A 9,395-nucleotide genomic window follows, 5' to 3' on the forward strand; every position below is an offset into this window, starting at 1 on the left:
CTAGGATTCGGTGCCACACAGTAGGACTTTACTGTTAGTAACCTGGGAAGTCCTAACCTGAAGGGAGGACTCATATAGAGATGGGGTGTTAGGTATGTAAACAGAAGAAGAACAATATTATAGAAAAGTTCCTGAATGGAAGGAGACAATGCAGACACGGATTTAGGCTTAGCCAACAAAATACATCTTCCCTATAGACAAAAGTAAGAGAAAAGAGAGTGAGAGTTTTCTAGGTGTAAAGAAAAGATATGGGCAGGTGGCGGGTAGGGGGGCTACTTATCATCTGGACTTCATCTCAGACTAGAGAAAATCCACTTATTCATTCAGTGACCATTTATTGAACACCAATTCCATACCCTTTTCCTGCCCTAATGGAACTTCATTTCTGTGGGTGAACAAATAAAATTAAGAGATTACTCAGGTAGCTGTGCAGAGAATGGATAATAAGGTGGTAAAAGTAGACCCTGAGAGATCAGCTCCTCAGACTTTAAGGCAGAGATGAATCAACTGGGGATCCCATTAAAATGCAGATTCAGAATCATTCGGTGTGAGGAAGGGGCCTGAGAGCGTCCATTTTAACAAGCTCCTAGGTAATGTTAATACTGCTAGACTGTGTGCTGTGCCTTCATCAGCAAGACGTTAGGAGGCAAGAAAAATCACAAAGGATGAGATTGGGCGTGTTCAGGGTCAGGGCACCTGGGTGGCTCAGTGGGTTAAGCCTCTGCCTTCCGCTCAGGTCATGATCTCGGGGTCCTGGGATCAAGCCCCGCATGGGGCTTTCTGCTCAGCGGGGAGCCTGCTTCCCCCCCCTCCTCTGCCTGCCTCTCTGCCTACTTGTCATCTTACTTTCTGTCAAGTAAATAAAATCTTAAAAAAAAATTATAAAAAAAAAATCAGAAAGGATTGGAGCAGTCATTATGAACAAGTCAAATGGAAATCCTTCTTTCCATGCGGCGACACTGCATGATTTCGCGCCTCTTTGATGCTGAGAGAGAATTGTCTCTTTCTTTCTGACCTTTCTCAATTCCACCCAGTTGTTTTATGAAAGATCCATTAAACAAGCCCTAATGAGCTACTGGCATTTCAATCTTTCTGCCTATGCTCCATGTTTCTTATGCCGTAGAGTGAATTCCCGTGGCTCAGATTTGGGGGTGTGTTTCCATATAACACTCTGCCAATTTCTTAACCGCAGCTCTGTTTCCCTGCTTCGTGATTTCTTTGAACTTCTAACCTCCTCTCTGCCTGGGTGTTCAGCAGTGCCAGCCTGCTACATTCTTTGCCCCCCCTCCCCCAACACTTGACATCCCTTCTGTCCCGCTGTGCTTAGTGACAAAGCTTCTGGGTGTCTACATCTCATCCTGCCACCCACCTTCTCATACAAGCCTACTTCAAGGGGACTTTACTTCAAGCCACAGGGGACTCCTGAGTATTGATGATAGTCTCTGATTTAAGGAATACATTTTTTTCCAACAAAGTCATTTCTCTTTGGTGGAATGTTTTGGTTGGTGGCAGCAACCTGCATTCCTCTGACGAAAGAATGTGTGTGTTTGCAGATGATTGGAGCATTCAAAGGGGCTCAGGGTTCACAAAAAGCTTTGACAGACTGGAGGGATGTTATTTTTCTGCCTCCATCACGAGGCTCTTAGTCCTCTGTAGATGCAAGAACTTACAAGTATCTACCTGTTTGAGTCCTCCCACATCACACCTTACAACTATAGAATATCTAAGAAAATAAGCAATCAAATAAACATGGCATACACATCCATCAGGGAAACACCTTAACTGCACATCAAACATTTGTGATGTTCTCACACTTATTAGCATGTCTCCTTTGTTTAAAGGGCTGCTTCTATCTAGATAGAAGCCATGCCCATGACCAGATCTGTGGTCTTTGTACTGTAATTTTGTCATTTGGTGTTTACTTAAACAGCCAAGTAAATGTGAGCAGTGTCATGACAAACTTTGAATTTAAAATTCCAGTGAAATACTAGTTTTCATATGAGCAGAAGTCAACTTAAATTGATAACGATATTTCCTCAAGGAGAACACTCAGGAAGGCACTTGAGGGAAGAAGTCAGGTCACGGGCGTCTTTGCATTCACTATGCTGTCTGCTTAGAAATGCCCTTGATGCATGTGCCACACTGAAGCTAAGAAAATGAGTGTTGTACAAGGGGGTGTGTATGTGTGTGCGACTGTAGCCTTTCTTAGGTGGACAGCACTGGTCTTTGCCTAGTCAAACTGGAATTGGTAAAATAGCCAGAACTCAAATACCATGCCTATGCTTTTTTTGACATTTATCCAATAGTTTAGAGTCTCAGAGTAGCACAGGATAACCTATGGTCTTCCTAAAAAATTCTCCTTTTCTCTCTCTCTCAAAAAAAAAAAAAGGTTTGAATCAATTCCCTTTTTTTTGTGGATTCCATTTGGGTCTGCCTCAGATGGTTCCAATTAACTTTCCATCAGATTCTCTCCTAGTGTTAATGACTTTGGATTATGACTATTTAAAGCTGCCGGATGTTCATTGATCCACATCTGGCAATTGTTAAAACAAAGTTACTCTATTTAACACTTACAACCAAAATATATTTCTTTACAATGAATAGGAACTTAAGGGATGATGTTTCTTTTCAGGGAAATCTTATGTTTTATTTCCAATGTGAACAATGTTTCTATTTTGTGTCCTTTAAAAGTATCTTCTTGCTCATTGTAGGATTTTTCTCCTGGTGAAATTTACCGGTAGGATATACAGAATAAGATACAACACGTAGGCATTAAGGATTCTCTCAGTGCCTAAGAGTAGCTAATTAGCATGATTTTGAGCATAACTTCAGGTGAATCTGTGATTTTTGTCAAATCTTAAAAACAAATAACTACACTGAAATACTACAGAAATCCCTAAAGTGATTGACTTTTAAGATTATATTGGTAGTGGAGGAAATATGACATCCAACAATGAAAAAATTTTAAAACGATACAAGAACTCATCATCCTGAGTGAGCCAAATAATTGGTCAGACTGCTATACATTTCCTCTAAAAGATGGTGGATACTTCCATAGGTCAAAGGAAAGTAATAAATGTAATATCTAGTTTATTGTGTGCATGCATTTTTAGTTGTTTCTTATGTTATGCTCACAAAAAGTCTAAGATATCAACTTTGGTTTATAAAATTACTGAAATAATCCAACCAATGAAGAAGTAGCATTTAGACTTTAAGAAAAAAATAATTTCTGTTCCACTTTTTAAGTCATATAAAGCATATGACCTCCCAAAGCTCACAGCAATCTCTGGAATGGGAATGGCAGATCTTGTTGTTATATTTATTACAGATGAGAAAACTGAAGTTTGAAGAATGCAAATGACCTACCCAAGTCCCTCTACTAGGAAACGGTAAATCTTTGGCTCATATCCTTGTTCTGACTCTAAAGCTTTTACTTTCTACTAATATGCAGCCAAAGCAGGTAAATGAGTGTATTGTCCCAAATATGGAATATTTTAATAATGCACTGAGTTGGTTGCTGAAATAAAGAACACATTCCAGGGTAACCCTGGCCTGTGCTATTGCTCTGCTCTCCCAAAAGACTCTTGCCTTTAGAGTCCTGAATCAGTGTGGCATGGAGCTCAGAAAATACTAATAAAAATAGCAGTTGTTCTTAAAATGGCTTTATACTTTTCACAGAAAATATATCACAGAAAATGTAACCTTAATGATTTAAAAAGCAGTTGACAGAGAGATAGATTAAGAAGAATCCATTGTTTTAAGTTTCACAGAATATTAAGCAAGTGATAGATAACACAGCAAGAATCCAGGATCACAAAGAAAATGATTACAGCTTCAGAAAAGCATATCTATGGAGCATCTTTGATTTGCCTATTTTTAGGATAATTATAAGAGCTTATAAAGAAAAAGCTGGAAGCTATAGATCCCAGTTCTGATCTCAGCTATACAAAAGGAAGGGTAACATATGTAAAGAAGGGGCGCCTGGGTGGCTCAGTGGGTTAAGCCTCTGCCTTTGGCTCAGGCCATGATCTCAGGGTCCTGGGATCGAGCCCCACATCGGGCTCTTTGCTCAGCATGGAGCCTGCTTACTCCTCTCTCTGCCTGCCTCTCTGCCTTCTTGTGATCTCTGTCTTTCAAATAAATAAATAAAATATTTTTAAAAATATATGTAAAGAAAATTATAACTTCGGAAACCAATGAGTAGAGTTAGGGCTGAGATTAGGTGTCTCCTGGCAGACAGCAATTGGCATAGGTCCACTGAGGACATTGTCATTGCAGTGACCTACCTCCTCCCCAAACTCTCCATTCCATCATCTTCATCTAGGCTCTCATTATAGCTGCCAGGGTTGCTGAAATGCTTTTATCTTGTCTTCCTACCCCAAACGCCATCACCGCATTAATCTCCTAGACAAACAGTTAATACAAACTCTTCTTTGGCTCTTGTTTGCTCTTTCGAGTTGTGCTGGCCAATAAATATGGAGGCAGCCAGTCACATGCAGCTATTTAAATCTAAATTAATTATAATGAAAATAATTGTAATTATACCTCCTTAGGCATACTAACCAAACTTTAGGTGCTCCATAGCCACATTATTTTTATAGAAACATTACCTATTACAGTCTACGTCCATTATGATATGATTTTCATTGGAGAGGGCTGATCTAGAGCATAAGCACACCCCTCACCCAAGCACCCAAGGCCTGCACTGACCTCTCCTTATCCCTGACTACCCTTGGCATACACTCTCCACTCCATATATTTTTCTCCTCTTCTTCCTCATCACCATTACTACCTTTGTAATTAAAATATTAATAACCCTTATTTATTTAGTCCATATCATGTGCTAAGTACATACATTTTCAGAAGAAGAAGGGGAGGAAGAAGAAAAAGAATTCTATAGAGTGGGTTTTTTTTTTTTTTAATCTCCACTTCACAGAAGAGGTTTAATGAAGCTAAGTATATTTCCCAAAGATAAAGAGGTTATTATTAGTGGAGCTCAGAGAAAAGCCCAGGCTATCTGGTCCCATAGCTATAGTGTTTTACCCTGTACCAATGATTCTTAACCAGGGACAATCTGCCCCTTCTGCTAGGAGTCATTTGGAAGTGACCATTTGAAATTATATCTTTTTAACTCGGAGAAACTTTCCTCTGCTTTCTTTTTCTTGTTATCCCTGCCTCTGTTCTATATTTAGGAGATTCCTATTGATAAATGTTGGACTTACTGGACTGGTCTGTTTTAGCTCCTTTTTGACATATTTTTAAAATCCCTTTTTCACTTTTTCTACATTCAGGTTTTTTCCTCTTATCAGCTGAATTATTATTTGCCTCTAGCCCTGCCAATTCTATTTTTAATTAATTCATGAACTACTTATTTGAAAAATCATATATTAATTTTCAGGAATGTTTTCTTATCCTCTAATCAATACTTTTCTAAAATTCATTTTTGGAAGGTAGTTCATTTTAAAGTATGCGATATTCTTTAAAATCTCTCTGAGAAGGAGAATTGTAAATTGCCTTGTCCCTTGAATCATCTCTATTTCCTCAGGCGCCATTTTTCTTTTTAAAGATTTTATTTATTTATTTGACAGAGATCACAAGTAGGCAGAGAGGCAGGCGGTGGGGGGGTGGGAGGTGGGGAGCAGGCTCCCTGCTGAGCAGAGACCCTATGTGGGGCTCGATCCCAGGACCCTGGGATCATGACCTGAGTAGAAGGCAGAGGTTTTAACCCACTGAGCCACCCAGGCGCCCCCTCAGGAGTCATTTTTTAAAGAATATATTTTTCTTGTTCATGTTGCTGGTTTTTCTCAGATGTCTTGATTTGAGGGTTTGGGGGGTTATTTTTATGTATGAAGAACTAGGCTGAGGATGATAGGTAGCTGCTGTACGTTTCCTCTGCAATCAGGCAGATCTGCACCCACGAACTGTGAGCTGCCTGCAGGTTCTGGGTAAGTGGGCAGAGTGTGTCAGGAAGCAGGTGCCCCAAGAGGAGCACAGAGATGCAACCGGCAAGGGAGCAGGTTAGGACCCCTATGGTTGTTTCAGTTCTGCATAGATTTATCTATACTGGACCTGGTTCCCAAACTAAACACTTTCTTTCATTAAAGCCTAGATTTTATTTTCACCGTTGGGGGCAAAAGCTTCTCCTGTCACTAAAAATGTAGCAAGGGAGAAGAAGAATAGAAAGGGTCCCAATTGTTCTGAATATGTTTCTTTTTATTTTTTTAAGACTTTAAAAATATATTTATTTTAGAGAGAATGTGTGTGAGCAGGAGGAAAGGACAGAGGGAGAGGGAGAGAGAGAATCTCAAGCAGATTGCTATGAGCTCGGAGCAGATGTGAGCTGGATCCCAGGACCCGGAGATAATGACCTGAGCTGAAATCAAGAGTCAGATGCTTAACTGACTGAGCCACCCAGGTACCCCGTGAATACATTTCTTCATGAATTACTATGATAGTCTCACAGCCTCCTTGGACCCTGTATTTGAAAACTCTAAGCTTGGGGTCTCTCCAGGATTCCTTGCAATGGACCTCCTTTGACTTGGGGCCTCCTTGCAGCAGTTTCTTATTTCTTTCTCCCTCTATATTCTGACTTCTAGGATAGCTTCAAAATTTTTTGTTAGAGTTACATTATGTTTCAACATTTTTATTACTTTAATAATAATCAGGAGAAAGGAGAAGTGTGTGTGGTAACTCTTCCATTACCAGTCATATGTGATATTCCTTATTATGAATTTTTATAGCATCACTCTAAGTTTATACTCTTTTACATTTATTATTCCAGTGTACTATCTTTCCTATTTACTAGCTTGTTGGAAAAATTGCTTCCCTTTCCTGGACCTTTTGTTTTCTGTAAAATAAAGATCATATATGATTTTAGGATTGAGATGGAACATAGGAATGCATGTTGAAAGCTGTACCATAGAATATGAATGTAAGCTCTCTCTCTCTCTCTCTTTTTTTAAGATTTTATTTATTTACTTGACACACAGAGATGACAAGTAGGCAGAGAGGCAAGCAGAGGTGGGGGTGGGGTGGGGGGGGAGAAGCAGGTTCCCCGCTGAGCAGAGAGCCCGATGCGGGGCTCAATCCCATGACCCTGGGATCATGACCTGAGCCAAAGACAGGGGCTTTAACCCACTGAGCCACCCAGGCGCCCCAATGTAAGCTCTCTTTATATGTAAAAGACTTCATCATAGGTGCAGTATAACCAATAATGTCAATGCAGAGAATAGCCATTGTTACGAGAAAACCCTTTCCCTGTGCATTAGGAAATGCAAGTGATACCAACTTGAGACTAGAATAAAACTCATTGTGCAATGGAAAAGAACCAGAAATTATGTGTTAATAGCAATAATAAAATAAGCAGTTGTTCATGGATATATTTTACCCCTAATGGAAAACCAAGGACAAAAGCAGACCAAGGATGTGGTTGACCTACTATAGCTCAATTAAAACAAATTTGAATTTTAAATTTGGAAAAGAACATATGATTTAATGTTGTGTGATCGATCCCTTTTGCTTGGAAAAATTATAAATGTGAATATTTATGATACTAATGAGTATAATTTAGTGTTGCTAATGAGCTGCTCCTGAAATATCACTGATTTAAGATGGGTTCAGTTACTTAAATGTTTTTTGCTCTGTCAGTCAAGACACGAAGCACCAGTAAAAGGAAAATAAAGAAAATGAGAATTACAGTAAAGGGGCTTAATTGTAAAAATTGAAGAAATGATAACAGAAAATTAAATGTAGAAAGAAGGTTAAGAGTCCCAGCAGCCTTTGATTTTAACCTACTGGGAACCATTTGTGGAAAATTGATGAAAGGTGTATTTTCCCTAAATTATTATTAAACTCAGCATCTTACTGATAGCCTTTATTCTTAGAAACAAACAGAACACATGAAACAGACAAAACAAAATAAATCAATGTGAATGTATGCTGAGTGATGCAGTCATGATTCACCCTCTGACTGTTATTAATTCTCATTTTCTGCATGCAGCTATTACATTCTGAAGTTGAGTGTCTATAGAGGATAAGGCACCAGCCATAGTTAAATGTTAATGGATCCAGTGACATAATTTAAATTCAAGGCTTCATCCAAAGGAATGTGAATAAAATGCATTTGTTTGGCTTTTTATGGCCACTATTAAAAGTAAAGGAAATGAAACCATAAACAACTACGTTCAAATATTGGCATAGCTGAGGCTGCTTTGTAGCAGTAGAAAGCCGTATTTATTGTTGGGGGAGCTCTGTTTAATAACTTACCCAGTCTATCTCGATTACCACTGAGGTTAAAAAATGTACTTGGCGACTTAGACAAAATGTGGAATGCTAATTCAAAGTGAGTTCATTCCACTGTATTTTAATTTTCTGTTGCTGTAAAGGGCTAGTACAATTCCTAAGTGTTCTTTTTTTCCTACTTCATCTTTAAGGCCTTAGCCCATGGTTAGTTGTACTAATTATTTTTGTCCTCAATGTTGATTATCACTTCCTTCCTCAATAATGGTAAGACCCCTGCTATTTGGAGGTTTCGTGGACACATGGACACTCAGAATAAGATCCAGAATTCCATCCTCCCTGCCAACTAGGTAGAACTTACTTGGCTAATTTTCAGTCAATAAGATATGAACTAAAGTTGTGTGTGAAACTGACATTAACTGCCTAAAAGGAAGGAGTGCCCTCTTCATCACTCTTTTTTTCTTTCTGCTAGAATGAAGGAATTCAGGCTTGAATTTCTGCAATCATGTTGAATATGATATAACCTTGTAAAGAATTTCTGTTTTGTTGAAGCCACTGTTAATTTGGAGTTCTTCCATGATTTACAGCCTACCCTAGTCATCCTTTGTATAGCAACTTTGCAACTTATAGTTACTTTCAAAGGCTCTGGAATGTCATTTTAGCAAGTGTCATTGTTCTTTATATGAATAACATTTATATTGAAATTGTTACTTAAAGGGGTGCCTAGCTGGCTCTGTTACTAGAGCCTGCCACTCTTGATCTCAAGTTTGTGAGTTTAAGCCCCACTTTGGGTATAGAGCTTATTTAAAAAAAAAAAAAAAGTTACCTAAAATATACTAGTCCAATCAGTTACCAAGTCCTCTCAGTTCTACTTCCTAGACATTTTTGTAAACCATCCAGTTCATCTATATCCCCAAGGACCATGTTAGTTTCCCATCCCCTCCGATCTTGGCCACAGTCATAGCTGCCTGCGCCAACTCTTGATCCACCCAAGCCATTATACACATAGTCACTGGATCCATCTTTTAAAAATACAATCTAATCATGGTATTTCTGTGTTTAAAGCCATAGAATTCATAATTAAGTAAGGAATCTGGCCCTCTGGCTGAATTGCACCCCCCCCCCCCATCCTGGCTTTGTTACCTGCGGGCTCTTAC

General features: G+C 39.0%; 1 protein-coding gene across 25 annotated transcripts in view; it reads left to right on the forward strand.

Annotated features, from left to right (window-relative positions):
• Positions 1-9,395, forward strand: part of MAP2 (microtubule associated protein 2) — a 288,045-nt gene that overhangs the window by 150,871 nt on the left and 127,779 nt on the right. For 3 of the 25 annotated variants that reach the window (XM_047720913.1, XM_047720916.1, XM_047720915.1), the window contains one exon: positions 3,329-3,389. The exons of the other annotated variants lie outside the window; for them this stretch is intronic. The gene's annotated coding sequence lies outside the window, so the exon portion shown is untranslated. The remainder of the gene's footprint in view (positions 1-3,328; positions 3,390-9,395) is intronic. 25 annotated transcript variants of the gene reach the window in all.

The sequence above is a fragment of the Lutra lutra genome, chromosome 3 (assembly GCF_902655055.1).
Source record: "Lutra lutra chromosome 3, mLutLut1.2, whole genome shotgun sequence".
Taxonomy (NCBI): Eukaryota; Metazoa; Chordata; class Mammalia; order Carnivora; family Mustelidae; genus Lutra; species Lutra lutra.